At 36.8% G+C, this 14,312-nt stretch overlaps 1 protein-coding gene across 1 annotated transcript in view; it reads left to right on the forward strand.

Annotated features, from left to right (window-relative positions):
• The first annotated feature begins 524 nt into the window (after positions 1–524).
• The window catches only part of LOC129256128 (dolichol-phosphate mannosyltransferase subunit 3-like), a 53,817-nt gene continuing 40,029 nt past the window's right edge, over positions 525–14,312 (forward strand). Inside the window, exons 1-2 of the mRNA XM_064097638.1 lie at positions 525–617; positions 10,066–10,205. The gene's annotated coding sequence lies outside the window, so the exon portion shown is untranslated. The remainder of the gene's footprint in view (positions 618–10,065; positions 10,206–14,312) is intronic.

Genomic DNA, 14,312 nt, shown 5'->3' on the forward strand with positions numbered 1-14,312 from the left:
GCATAATTCGAAAATTATGGCAAAGATAATGAAAAGATTATAGAGGAAGTCTGCTGATTAGCCAAAAGTTTAATCATCAAATTTCTAATTTCTGCCATTTGGGCGCATGCCCAACCCCCGACAAAAACGTCCCGTGTTCGCTCAAGCATGAACAATTTTTTTTTTTTTAATGGCATTTCAAAGATAAGATCTCATAGCATCTATTAACATCAAAATATAGATAACATAATTTGAAACAATTTTTTTATAGACTTAATTCAAAACTGTCCTGTTTTTTTTATACGCACTGTATAGGTAGAGCTATAAATAATGATTGACATCAAATTAGTGTTTTTTATCAGTGATAATGAACTTTTTCAAATTGTACTCTATCAACGGATAAACTTCAAATTCTTAAAACCTCTTTCCTCGCAAGAAAGTAATAAAATTATTGATTTTTTAGGGGGAGGGGAGCGTTTATCTGAGAAAAGCAGTTTATCGACTATTAATACAAGCAGGATGCGGCATTTCTCATCCACACCCCTATATTTGACGTGGATCTAACTCTTTGCGGGAACACGTACGTAACGTTAGGACTTGACTAGTTGGACCGAGGAAACCAATCTACATGATCTACGGTACTTGTTTCGAATTATTTTTTAGAACTTACATGGGTATACTAGATGATAGTCATATTTTGATTAATTTTACGGTACCGATTATAAAAAAGAGGACTTGAATCGCTTGATGATCTCTTATTTATTACTTTGACCCACGCGTTAGGAATGGTGTTAGTTCTAAATCTAAGTTACCCAATTTTGAAGAATACCCATGGCCATGACCATGTCTGCCTAACTTAGACAGTATGATGGTGGGCCCCAAGTCTGCGCACCTAACAATTTGAGTTAAGATTTAACATGAATTTCTTCTTATTTCACAAAATCTTTTGGTTAATAGTGTTCCTTATATTATTAAGTGTACCAAATTTCTCATTAAAAAATGAAAGAAAATATAAGATTTTCTTGAAAAACCTTTGGGCAGTCATTTTCAATTTCAGATTGAAAAAAAAATGGTACCCCATGTCTGCGCACTCATTCACTTTGCACACTATTCGGGGATTTTGATGACAAAGGCTGCATTTTGAGGCCGTCACATGAAATGCCCTGAATTCATTATTTTTCCACCATTTTGAGTAAGCTTGTAACCGATTTTGCAATCGGCAACCGATTCCATTCGATTTCACCACAATCGGCAATCACTTGCCGATCTTCGATCATGCCCCTTGAAGGAAAAAATCGAAAATAAAAAATCGGCGTAGATCTGGTTACAGTGCGTGATCGCTCAGAACATATTTCAAGATTGTTTTTGAGGTGCTAGCTATTTAGAGGTCGCATTATTCAGGGAGAAAGTCGCGGTATTATCTATGGCGATGTTTAAGGGGATAGATATCTTCTCTTCCAACTCATGGTGATAGCGGATGCCGCCGTGAACTTTGAAAGGTCGTATTACCGACGGAGCTCACTGCGTTACTCTCTTACATCGTTTATGATGATATACATTTTATTTTCAACCTCGTGGTGATAGCGGATGCCGCCGTGAACTTTGAAAGGTCGTATTACCGACGGAGCTCACTGCGCTACTCTCTTACCCCCTTTATAATGATATAAATCTTCTCTTCAACCTCGTGGTGATAGCGGACCCCGCCGTGAACTTTTAAAGATCGTGCTACTGACGGAGCTTATTGCGTTACTCTCTTACATCGTTTATGATGATATACATTTTATTTTCAACCTCGTGGTGATAGCGGATGCCGCCGTGAACTTTGAAAGGTCGTACTATTGACGGAGCTCATTGCGTTACTCTCTTACATCGTTTATGATGATTTACATTTTATTTTCAACCTCGTGGTGATAGCGGACCCCGCCGTGAACTTTTAAAGGTCGTATTACCGACGGAGCTCACTGCGCTACTCTCTTACATCGTTTATAATGATATAAATCTTCTCTTCAACCTCGTGGTGATAGCGGACCCCGCCAGAAACTTTTAAAGACTGTACTATTGACGGAGCTTATTGCGTTACTCTCTTACATCGTTTATGATGATATACATTTTATTTTCAACCTCGTGGTGATAGCGGATGCCGCCGTGAACTTTGAAAGGTCGTACTATTGACGGAGCTTATTGCGTTACTCTCTTACATCGTTTATGATGATATACATTTTATTTTCAACCTCGTGGTGATAGCGGATGCCGCCGTGAACTTTGAAAGGTCGTACTATTGACGGAGCTCATTGCGTTACTCTCTTACATCGTTTATGATGATTTACATTTTATTTTCAACCTCGTGGTGATAGCGGACCCCGCCGTGAACTTTTAAAGGTCGTATTACCGACGGAGCTCACTGCGCTACTCTCTTACATCGTTTATAATGATATAAATCTTCTCTTCAACCTCGTGGTGATAGCGGACCCCGCCAGAAACTTTTAAAGACTGTACTATTGACGGAGCTTATTGCGTTACTCTCTTACATCGTTTATGATGATATACATTTTATTTTCAACCTCGTGGTGATAGCGGACCCCGCCGTGAACTTTTAAAGATCGTGCTACTGACGGAGCTTATTGCGTTACTCTCTTACATCGTTTATGATGATATACATTTTATTTTCAACCTCGTGGTGATAGCGGACCCCGCCGTGAACTTTTAAAGATCGTGCTACTGACGGAGCTTATTGCGTTACTCTCTTACATCGTTTATGATGATATTCATTTTATTTTCAACCTCGTGGTGATAGCGGAAGCCGCCGTGAACTTTGAAAGGTCGTATTACCGACGGAGCTCATTGCGTTACTCTCTTACCCCCTTTATAATGATATAAATCTTCTCTTCAACCTCGTGGTGATAGCGGATGCCGCCGTGAACTTTGAAAGGTCGTATTACCGACGGAGCTCACTGCGTTACTCTCTTACATCGTTTATGATGATATACATTTTATTTTCAACCTCGTGGTGATAGCGGATGCCGCCGTGAACTTTGAAAGGTCGTATTACCGACGGAGCTCACTGCGCTACTCTCTTACCCCCTTTATAATGATATAAATCTTCTCTTCAACCTCGTGGTGATAGCGGATGCCGCCGTGAACTTTGAAAGGTCGAACTATTGACGGAGCTCATTGCGTTACTCTCTTACATCGTTTATGATGATTTACATTTTATTTTCAACCTCGTGGTGATAGCGGACCCCGCCGTGAACTTTTAAAGATCGTGCTACTGACGGAGCTTATTGCGTTACTCTCTTACATCGTTTATGATGATATACATTTTATTTTCAATCTCGTGGTGATAGCGGATGCCGCCGTGAACTTTGAAAGGTCGTATTACCGACGGAGCTCACTGCGTTACTCTCTTACATCGTTTATGATGATATACATTTTATTTTCAACCTCGTGGTGATAGCGGATGCCGCCGTGAACTTTGAAAGGTCGTATTACCGACGGAGCTCGCTGCGTTTCTCTCTAACATCGTTTATGATGATATACATTTTATTTTCAACCTCGTGGTGATAGCGGATGCCGCCGTGAACTTTTAAAGATCGTGCTACTGACGGAGCTTATTGCGTTACTCTCTTACATCGTTTATGATGATATACATTTTATTTTCAATCTCGTGGTGATAGCGGATGCCGCCGTGAACTTTGAAAGGTCGTATTACGGACGGAGCTCACTGCGCTACTCTCTTACCCCCTTTATGATGATAGACATCTTCTCTTCAACCTCGTGGTGATAGCGGACCCCGCCGTGAACTTCAAATTGATTTGAAAACGCTAGCTACCCAAAACATTTTAATAACATATTTCAAATCATCGTGCGTGCTTGCGTCTTCTACTTCATTTTAATTGCACTTGCGACTTTAAGATGATGCGTCGTAAGAGATCATTCCAATAATTCTAAATCGCTAGCACCTAAAAATACTTCTAAAAGATGTCCCGCCGATCGTTCATTAACCTGTGATCTATGAGAAATATTTTCATTTTATTTTCCTTTGCGCCTTTGCTCGGAAGATGCGTCTTTCGTTTATCTTTCTAATAAAAATCACTCGGTTTATTTTAAAGCAATAACACCTCAAAACCCCTGGCTTTAAAACATGTTCCAAACGATCGCGCATGTTGGCGACTTCCATTCCAATGCATTCGTCTTTGTGACTTTGTCAGGAAGATGCGCGCGACCGCGAACAACATTTTGATGTATTCCTTTGTTTTTAAACATCGCCGATTCGATTTTCGATTCGATTTCGATTTTAGAAGCTTAACTGCCGATCCGATTTTCGATCTGATTTTTGATCCGATTTACAACATTAATTTTGAGTAAGATTTTTTATGAATACCTGTCTATGTAATGCATGTGTAAAGTTCGTGCTCGTTGCGTATCTTCTTTTACTAGAATCGCGCAGATACGCGGGTGCGCAGACTTGGGAGACCGCGCAGACATGGGGGAACTGACCAGTATGGTAGTGGATCTTATTACCGAACACTTCATGAATTCAATTATATCAAACACATTATTCTCATAAAATTCACCAAACTTTCACCATAAATACACAATTACCTACATAATATGAATATGTAAAAATTTTGCCGAAATCGTTATTCCTTTTTCCGATTTCAGCTTCCAATCAGACCCCTCTTCGGCTTCGCATGTAAAATATTTTGGTCACTTGATTTGAAAAAGGTATCGTATTACCGAACGTGTGTTTTGTATGGGAAAAGTTGAGAAAACAACGAAATCACTGATGAGCTATTTTGACCATATTTTATTATTTTTGTCTCACCTGCATAGCAGAGTGAGACTATAGGCGCCGCTTTTCCGACGGCGACGGCGGCGGCGTCAACACCAAATCTTAACCTGAGGTTAAGTTTTTGAAATGACAGCATAACTTAGAAAGTATATGGACCTAGTTCATGAAACTTGGCTATAAGGTTAATCAAGTATTACTGAACATCCTGCCTGAGTTTCATGTCACATGACCAAGGTCAAAGGTCATTTAGGGTCAATGAACTTAGACCATGTTGGGGGAATCAACATCAAAATCTTAACCTAAGGTTAAGTTTTTGAAATGTCATCATAACTTAGAAAATATATGGACCTAGTTCATGTCATGAAACTTATACATAAGGTTAATCAAGTATCACTGAACATCCTGCATGAGTTTCACGTCACATGACCAAGGTCAAAGGTCATTTAGGGTCAATGAACTTTGGCCAAATTGGGGTATTTGTTGAATTACAGCCATAAATTTGAAAGTGTGTTGGTCTACATGTAGTTCATAAAACTTGGACATAATAGTAATCAAGTATCACTGAACATCCTGTGCGAGTTTCAGGTCACATGATCAAGGTCAAAGGTCATGTAAGGTCAAAGAACTTTGGCCACGTTGGGGGTATTTGTTGAATTGCCATCATATCTCTATAAGTGTATTGGTCTAGTTCATAAAACGTGGAAATAAGAGTAACCAAGTATCACTGAACATCTTGTGCGAGTTATAGTAGTTTTCAAAATCAGCACTGCTGCTATATTGAATCGCGTGATGCAGGTGAGACGGCCAGATGCATTCCACTTGTTAGAATATTAACTTAAGACTTTGAAAATGTGTTTTTGACCATTTTTCATCATCTTTCTATTCAAGTTCTCTTCGGAAGGATGTTGCAAAATTTTGAGCATATGAAATTATTTTCTGATGCGTATGATGCGCGCGTTCGGTAATACAAGGCCGGTCGGTAATACAATCACTCACTATACCGGTACTTTGTGATTTCAATTCAATTCAATTCAATCTTTATTTCGCAAAATAAGATAAAAATACAAAGAAACATCAAATAATGTGATTAGATAATAAAATAAATTGCGTGGCTTTCCATGAAGGTTATAAGAAACCTGTAAGGCTGGATCGCCAAAACATAGTAAAACGACAACAATATTGAATAAAAAAAACACAGAATGTCATATCATTATAGTAAATACAATGTAGGAAAAAGGAGGAAAAAAACAACAACAAAGAATACAAAAAGACACGAATCGAAGGAGGGGGGGGGGGGTAGATATGGTACAAGTAATGCATTGATATCAACTGCGAAAATTAATAATCATTTACTAGAAAAATTTTGTACTGTTTTCTAAAGGATGATATAAATTGTGAATTAGTTATTATTTGGGGAATCTCGTTCCATTGTTTGGGACCTACATAACTCAATGATTTAGCTTCGTGACTAGACTTGATAGACCATAAATGAAATTTATTGGAAGAACGGGTATTATGATTATGAACTTGATTATTGTATTGAAAAAGATCTGAAAAAGGAGTGGGTAACAACCTCTTCTTGTACTTATACATAAATATTGCGAGTTCTTGCTTATTGATATCATATATATTAAGTAAAGACAATTTCTTAAATAAAGGTGCGGATGGTGCTAGGTAATGGGAATTGGTAATTATTCTTAAACATTTCTTTTGAATTTTGAATATTGAGTCCAATTCATATGAGGTAACATTGGTAGCCCAGACAATATTGCAATATTTTAAATAAGGGAAAATTATGGAATGGTATAGAGTTATCAGATTTTTATGAAGTAAACTATGCTTAAGTTTGTAAATTAAACCAGTATTCCTACTTATCTTATGTAATACATTTATCATATGGTACTTAAAACTCAAAAGATTATCCAATGTGACACCTAAAAAGTTAATGGAATGGAATTTAGTTGTGTAAGAGGGCTAGTGCCACCGAACACTTTTCATGAATTCAATCATATCAAACACATTATTCTCATGAAATTCACCAAACTGTCACTATAAATACACAATTACCTACAAAATATAAATATGTAGATCTAAAAAATTTGCCGAAATCGTTTTTTTCTTTTTTACGATATTTCTTCCAATCGGACCCCTCCTCGCATGTGAAATATTAATTATTTTGGTCACTTGAAAAGGTATCGTATTACTGAATGTGTGTTTTCTATTGGAAAGTTTGAGAAAACAAAATCACTGATGAGATATTTTGACCATTTTTGATTATTTCTAGAATATTAAGACTTTGAAATGTGTTTTTGACCATTTTCCAGATTAGGTGGTCTGTCTATGACACTTGACAGATCACCTCTTAATTTTGTCAGAATTTTCTTTCTTTATTTATATATTTATTTTTCGCACCTATGTTTGTCGCCAAGTTTTCTCCGAATCGGCTGGATCAATTTTGCAGAATTTTTCTTCATGTATAGAGTCCATCATATTTTTACTCATTTTGCGTGTAATCTCTACGAGTATGGGACATGACTTTTTCTCAAAACTAGATTCTACATTCCTTTATTTTTTCTTGTCAGTTATCTCTGAGCTTTTAATATGTTGTAGCTGAGATTCTAAGCTTTCGGAAATGTTGCCTTCATTTTCCGATCAGATGCCGGGATCATGCCCGTATTTCACTTGCAAAATTGGATTTGAGATTCTCGTATTTTGCATACGTGTAAAGTCTATGGGAAATATTCTAGCTCAATCGGTTAGGCGTCAGACTTGCATCTCATTCAATCATGCAGGCAGGGGTTCGAGTCAGCGGGTGAACATGATTTTTTTTTTTTTTTACTTTCTTGCGCACGATCAATTATAAGAATTCTAATAAATAATAGCTAAAATATTGCAAAATAAAAGAGATTATAATTACTTTTTTTCATATTATATCTATGTAATCATATCCGTCTATCTATCCACTATCTATGTTATAAATCGATCTATCTGTCTGTCTATCTATCTACCTACATGACATATCTGTCTATCTCTCTGTCTAATGTATATCTATCTGTTTGAATATGTCTCTCACTCTCTCTCTCACTCTATCCATGGATGTCTGTCTGTATGTCTATCTACCTACATTGTACAGTATATCTATCTATCTGTCTATATATCTCTCTCTCTCTGTCTAATATATATATCCATCTGTTTAAATATGTCTATCTATCTATCCATCTACCTGCCTGTCTCTATCTATATTTATGTCTGTCTGACTATCTATTTATTTCTCTAATATATGTCTATCGGTTTGAATATGTCTATCTTTCTATATCAATCTGTCTGTCTCTCTATATATCTGTCTGTCTATCTATCTATCTGTCTATCTATATCTATCTATCTTTCTATCTATCTATCTACCTACCTACATGATATATCTATCTTTCTTTCTATCTATCTCTCTATCTGTATGTCTGTCTCTCTATCTATTTTCTATCTATCTATCATATATCTATCTGTTTGAATTTGTCTATCTGTCTATCGATCCATTTATCTTTCAATTTAATATATATTTATATGTTTCAATTATTATGTATGTTTATCTATCTTTCTTATGTGTATCTGTTTAAATATGTATGTCTATCTGACTGTCTATTTATCTTTCAATCTTATATCTACGGTACTCATTTGTTTAAATTATTATGTATGTTTATCTACTAGTATTCATCTTTCTACGACAGACCACCTAATTATTCCGCATGACGAATTAAAATCTAGTCTTTCTTTTCAAGTTCCCTTTGGCTTTGGATGATGTTGCAAAGTTTTGAGCGTATGAAATTACTTTCTGACGCATAGGATGCGCCCGTTCGGTAATACAAGGCCGGTCGGCAATACAATCACTCACTATACTTGAAATTGTAATTGTATGTAGGCCATGTATAGCATACTAACCTAGTCTTGAGGACTCCATAATGATGTGTTTTTTAAAATATTTTGACATATACTTCTTCATCATGGAGTCTTGAACCGCCGGCCATATATGTATAAGAGACACATGTAAACAAAGATGGATTTCCCTAGGGAATCCATAGTTAGAGGGTGAAATCGGTTTGTAGGGTCGAATTTTATTTATCTATGAACCCTGATGCGCCTAATGCTTATAAAGGGATAAAAATTATTTCACTATAAATGGTAAAAATGAGAAGCGAGTATCTGCTCATCTTCTTACATGATTTTTCTTAATTTTTGTATTATTTTTTGTGTAAAAATAAGGTTATAAGCGCCTAATGGGGGAAATGAATTTCTTTTCCATTTACAAAATTGTGTGATGAGTAAGTTAAACAAATCAAGTATTTTGGAGCAACATTGTTGTCTCCAAAATACTTGGTGCGTGTGGGCCTATGCTATGCCGTCCCAGGCTTCATGGGGAGTAAGCCTACGTATATATGTAGTAGAAATAATTCTACTCCCCAAAAGCCTCCAGGCGAGTCCAAACCACTCTAGGTGACACCCCTATACTTACCCATGTAAAAGGACAAGTCCACCCAAACAAAAAGTTGATTTGAATAAAAAGAGAAAAATCCAACAAAAACACCCCGAAAATTTCATCAAAATCGGATGTAAAATAAGGAAGTTATGATATTTTTAAGTTTCGCTTAATTTCACAAAACATTTATATGCACATCCCGGTCAGTATGCAAATGAGGGAACTGATGACATCACTCACTATTTCTTTTGTATTTTATTGTATGAAATATCAAATATTCTAATTTTCTCCTCATTGTCCTTTGAAACAAAGTTTTATTTCCCTCTGAACATGTGGAACTACCATTGTTTAAAATTTTATGGTTCAGTCAAGTTGGTCCTTATATTCAAATCCGTAAAAATTGAAATATTGTGTAATTCAAACAATAAAAAACAAAAGAAATAGTGAGTGAGGGACATCATTGATTCTCTCAATTGCATGTGACTACATTGTGCATATAACTATGTTGTGAAAAATAAGCGAAACTTCAATATGTCTTAACTTTCTTATTCTACACCCGAATTTGATGAAATTTTCAGCATTTTGTTTGTCTGATTTTTCTCTATTGATTTAAATCAACATTTTTCTGAAGTTGACTTGACCTTTAAGAAACTGGGACTCGATTCATGCGCATTTGGGCCGCCCTAGCTTAGAACTAAGCATTAATATCATGATTTTTTTTTACTCTACTAATTAAATGTATTATACTAAATAAAGTAATAATGTTTAATCGGTACTCATATATATTTTATAATAACATTTATAATTATTGACGTCTTTCAAAAAGGGTAACCGTCTAACCGACTGATCAGGTGACGACTACCAGTACGCGTATCACGTGATCTGAAAATCAACTTCATACCGCTTCGATTGCACTCGACGGTGACCGGACCGACTGCCAAGAAAAGCTGGAAATAGGACTCAAATGTAAGTTTCCCTTTATTTTATTACATTGAAAGTAGGACTAGGATTACATGTCATGGGCAATATTTTAATCAATCATAAACAGACCAGCATACAACTCGTATTTAGTGAGTAATATCATTAAATACTTGGGTGCAGGAAACACTATTACGGTTCTAATCAGTTTTCAAGCCATTGTCGCCTATGAGGTCCATACATGTTAATGTTTGGACCTCATTGGTACTAGGAGTGGTCCAAACATTAACATGTTTGGTCCTCATAGGCGACATTATTAACATGTATGGGTTGGTAAATGCTGTTTTGATTGCAACCTAGACCAAAAGCTTCGGTCTCTGTTATGTTGGTTGTTCCGCTGAACTCCGTTGGCTCCACTCACCAAATACAGAGACCGAAGTTCTAGCTCAATCTGTATTAAGTTCGGATAAAACAGGGAAGTGAAGTTGCGCGACGGCCGAAGTAAGTCACTGGTTTTTTTTCCCCGTTTATTTTTCCCCGTTTGGTGCGTTTCAGGCCAAAACGGAATAATCTTTATTTTGGTCCAGTTCTTTTTATATATTTTTATGAAATAGAGACAAAAATCGATGAGCCCCGTCGGGTGGATTTTGCATTGTTCACCCCTAATGGTGGCTGCACGATAGCAAGGCGTCTGTACGAGGAGAAAAAAAAAAAAAAAAAAATGTTAAAAAACTCCTCAAAACAGACGGCTGCCAGCTGTCTAATTGCAACCCAGACTGTAAATGTACGCCTTAATTACAAGTTGGATGCATGATATGACTTTCATAAGATAATATTTTAAATTAAAATTGATCAATGTTAACTTACATTTCAGGCCCTTTTTGTTGGTTTTTCGGTGAGCGTTCCACACAGCTGCGACGACTGATCAACTCCGAAGTGATACGTGTTCTGGTCAGCTGATTGGTCAGGTGATTGGTTGGTTATCTTGTTGTCAGACGTTCATATTATATTAAGCATATCAATCTTCAGTATCTTCATTTCAAAGCATCAGTATTGCAGAGAAAATTCATTATAGAGTGGAATCAGTGGCGGATCTGGGGGGTGAGCATTTTTGGCCCGTTCCCCCTTTTAAGATTCATTATTCATAGTCAATATTTTGGATGTAAATATGTTGTTCATACAAAGTTATGTGCCCCCCCCCCCCCACCCTTATAAGAATCACAGCAATATTTGTAATGAGGATATTTCGTTCATATTCTTTTCTTTTTTGGGGCCTTTTTTATTGCTTGTCAAATTTTACGGGGAACAATATGACTTTTTGTACATCACCTTAGTGACAAACTTTTTATGGGGGGGGGGGTAGGGGGCTTGCCAAATATAACGCTGGACATAATGACCTTTTTAGTGACCACTTTTTTCTATTTAATTTGTCAAATTTTACGCGAGACAAAATGACCTTCGATCATTATTAGTTAAACCTTTTTTCATTTTTCTTTTTTTTTGGTTGGGGGGGGGGGGCTTGCCAAATTTTATGTGGGACAAAATGACCTTCATTTTTTAGTGACAATTTTTTTTTTTATTTGACAAATTTTACTAGAAACAAAATGCCCTTCGATCATTCTTAGTTAAAACCGTTTGGGGGGGTTGCCAAATATTACACAGACAAAATGAACTTCATTTTTAGTGACCATCTTTTTTTACTTGTCAAATTTCACGCAGGACAAAATGACCTTCCTTTTTTTTTTTATGATAACCTTTTTTTTTTTGGGGGGGGGCTTGCCAAATATTACGCGGACAAAATGACTTTCATTTTGAGTGACCATCTTTTTTTTACTGGTCAAATTTATCGCGAGACAAAATGACCATTTTTTTTTAGTGATAACCTTTTTTTGGGGTTGTCAAATTTTACTTGAGAAAATGCACCCCCCCTAATTTGGAAAATCTTGGATGCGCTCCTAGTCGGAATCATAATGAAGATTAAGATCATGAGTATAGCTTACATCCACTCAGAGGCGTAAACCAGCGGGGGCAGGCTGGACCTCCCCCTCGTGAAAAGAAAGAAAGGAAGGAAGGAAGAAAGAAAGAAAGGGTAGGGAAAAGAAATAAAAGGCCAAATACAACACATAAAAAAAATAAAGCGGAAGGAAAGAAAAATGCATGCGAGAATCATCCCGAATGTTATGTCAAAATGTATCACAAAATTGATATTTTTAATAAAAGTGAAAAAATAAAAAAAAATTTTGCTCGCTTGCCTCTTCATCTGGCAGGTGTGTAGCCTGGTGGCGGTTCCCATCCGATAAGGTCCCCCCCCCAAAAAAAAAAAAGAAGGGGGAAAAAAAAGAAAAAGAAAAAGCGAAATGAGAAAAGGGAGGTTGTATAATTGTTTTTCCTTCTTGTTTTTTTTGTCATAAGAATAAAAACCTTAACGAAATTTTCTTCTATAATTAGGTCTACACTCGCAATTTAATTAAAAATAGCAGCCATCTACTGTATAAGGTATAAAATGGCTACCGGTAAATATCCAGAGGTATCAAGACCCACCTGCCGATATAGCACTGGGGTACAGGATGGAAGGGTTAGGCCCAGTGGCCCCTGAATGTTCTACAACCAAGATAAAAAGAAAAAGGAATCAAAGAAAAGAAAAGCAAAAGTGTAAGGTAAGATATCTATCTCAAAGTTAGATTTGCATGAAAAGGTTTTTTCTCGCTTGATCACTCGCTTGGAACATATAAAGCAACTTTATTCCCACGCGCCATATGCTGTACATTGAGCCCCCTCTTTCTTTCTTTCTTTTTTTTACTCATCACGCTACTGCCACACAGAGGTTTGCCCTAATGATCATGGACAATCATAAAAAATATAATTTTCATACCATATGTGACTAGGAAATTTTTGGCTCCACCCCCCCTCGACCCCTGTATTCGATTTTGATTTGATAGGGGCCTATACCTGATGTAAGGTTCAATATAAAATCATAACGGAAAGAACGCCTTAAATACAGGCCAACCAGCCTATCGACATTGCCACGTCACGTGACAACCAGTATTAAACGAAGATGTGTACAACCCTATGGCGACAAGGCTTGTCGCGAAAGTTGAGCAAGTTCTGGACAAAAAGGCTTAATTACCCCAAGAAAAGACCTGGCGAGTAATAGTCATACATTATACTCCAAAAGTAGTATCTAGGGCCTAATGGTAACATTAATTTTATTCAAATAACTGATTTTGAGATCTAGTAATTTACGTCCAACTTTTATTTGCGTGCACTCACATTTTCAACACTAAAATGGATGGGCATGGTGCCTAGAGTGGTGTGAGTGGCCATGTGCGTGTGTCCGCCTGTCGAGCTGTTTGGAGACTAGACAGGTTGTGTGTCCAAACAATTGATTTTAAAAAGGTTGAGACTACATGTATATTGTAGCTATCACAGCCGGTTCGAGTTTAAGAATAAGACATTCTCGTATCTGTCACCGTGTTAAATTGGTAACATAATTTGTTGAACGCAACAATTTTACAATGTATGTGTGGGATTGGACGAGTTATGAAAATTCTGTGTCGGGGTCGAAACGATTAAACTTGGTTTTCCAGGCCTTCTCTAGATTTGATTTGAATGAACTTATACTGTTACTATTTACAACCTCAGAAGGTAAATCGTTCCACAGATTGATTACTCGTTGCAAGAAGTCCCGTTGCCTGAGTGTTGAATGTGCCCTTAACTTGATTAGTTTTCGAGAATGACCTCTTGTCCTAGGTTGGGTGTCAAGTTTGAAGAAATTTGTACAGTCCAAATCATCTTTGCCCTGAATAATCTTAAACGTTTGGATCATATCCACTCTATTTCTCCTGTAGGATAACGTTGGTAGATTTAATTTCTTCAGTCGTTCCATGTAGCTCAAGTTCTTTAGATGTGGAATTAGCTTGGTTGCTCTACGTTGGATCTTTTCAAGTTTTATGATGTCTTTCGTAAGATAGGGGTGCCATACACTACTGCTGTATTCCAAAGATGGTCGTATGATTGACTTGTAAAGTTGAACCAGATCTCATTCATCCAAGTTTGAGAAAGTCCTCTTGATAAGTCCTAACAGGCGGTTTGCTTTGGCACAAACTTTGATCATGTTTAGAAAATTGCAAGTTATCAAAAGTTACTCCCAGATCG

The sequence above is a fragment of the Lytechinus pictus genome, chromosome 3 (genome assembly GCF_037042905.1).
Source record: "Lytechinus pictus isolate F3 Inbred chromosome 3, Lp3.0, whole genome shotgun sequence".
Taxonomy (NCBI): domain Eukaryota; kingdom Metazoa; phylum Echinodermata; class Echinoidea; order Temnopleuroida; family Toxopneustidae; genus Lytechinus; species Lytechinus pictus.